This window comes from Octopus bimaculoides, chromosome 30 (genome assembly GCF_001194135.2).
Source record: "Octopus bimaculoides isolate UCB-OBI-ISO-001 chromosome 30, ASM119413v2, whole genome shotgun sequence".
Classification (NCBI taxonomy): Eukaryota; Metazoa; Mollusca; class Cephalopoda; order Octopoda; family Octopodidae; genus Octopus; species Octopus bimaculoides.
The window spans coordinates 4,271,646-4,273,345 of NC_069010.1; positions in this window are offsets into that span (position 1 = coordinate 4,271,646).

Here is a 1,700-nt window from a genome sequence, read left to right on the forward strand (position 1 = left end):
ATATATATATATATATATAGTCACCGTTTCTCTCAATAGCAATGTTCTGCATTCGAATGAGAGCATGTATCCCTGCCCCGTAAAATTCCGTTGACTGTTCTTCGAGCCACTTTTTCACTACAGTTTTCACTTCCTCGTCTCTGGAATAATGTTTGCTTCTCAAACCCCTCTTTCATGGGGTCGAAGAGATGATAGTCGATCTCGGCGGAATTAGAACTCAGAACGTAAAGGCGGACGAAATCACGCTAAGCATTTTGTCCGGCATGCTAACGATTCTGCCAAGCTCCGCCGCCTTGAGTGAAGTCGTGAAATACTGAGTGAAGCTTTGAAAAGGTTAAGTAAGTGAAGCGTTGAGTGTGACTGTGAGTGTAAACTCATTGAGACATGAAAAGTCTGAAATCCGATGAAGACAAAAGAATTCCAGAGAAATATATAAAGGAAGATATTGATTGATAAATGGTCGATAGATCGATACAGTTGTCAAAGAGAGAAGTGAGGAGTTTTATGAGAAATATAACATGATGGGCGTGGGGGGTTGATGGAGGAAAGGGGTGGTGGTGGTGGTGATAGGGGGTGACGGAGACGGCGATGGTAGTGATAATGATGATGATGATGATGATGATGATAGTGGTGGTGGTGGTGATGATGATGATGACGACGACGACGACGACGATGATGTTGATGTCAATTGCGACGGTGACGATGATGATGATGATGATGATGATGGTGATGATGATGATGATGATGATGATGATGATGGTGGTGATGATGATGATGATGATGATGATGATGATGGTGGTGGTGGTGGTGGCGATGGCAGTGGTGAAACTGGAGGTGATGATAGGGATGATAATGATGGTGATGCTGTTATTGTGCAAAGGACAGGAATGTTGTTGCTGTTGTTGTTGTTGTTGTTCAGATCAAAGAAAAAGACCAAAGAAGCAGGTTCTACCTGGTTTTGTTTGCTGAAGATTGCGCTTTGATTTCTCAAACATTTGAGGGAATTCAGGAAACGTTGGATGGGTTTAACTGTGGCAGATCGTGCATTTGGACCGACTATCATCAAGAAAACTGAAGTTTAAATTCCAGCCAAGGTCTGGGGCAGGACACACTCAAGATCCAAACGTGATGACTGACAAAAAGCCACTCAAATGGGTCAGGTCATTTAAATATCTCGGGAGTACAATAAACTTTAAGGGTAGTCTTGATGACGAAATCAGTGTTGGAATATCTAAGGCTACACTGCTATTGGAAAACTTTCCCATTGTTTGTGGGATGAAAACTAAAATATGAGTATACAAATCTTGTATTTTGAGCACACGTTTGTATGGGATAGAAGCATACACTCCCTACTAAACGCATATAAAGAAACTTGAACCCTTCCACGCGGGCTATTTGCGCAACATATGCAACATAAAATGGCAAAGATAAGTTATTAAATGTCAAAGACTTAGAAAAATGTAATATTTCCAGTTTCCAAAGTATGTTTCTGAGAACTCAGTGCAGATGAGTTGTTCGAATGAAGGATGGTCGTATTCCCAAAATTCTTTTCTATGCCCAACAAGGGGAGGGATATTGCGTCAAAGGAAGAGTTGCTCTTAGGTATAAGAATAGTTTAAAACAATTACTAAAATCTCTACAGCTTAACTTGACGTCTTGGGAATGTCATTGCCTACACCGATCTGCATGGCATATATATA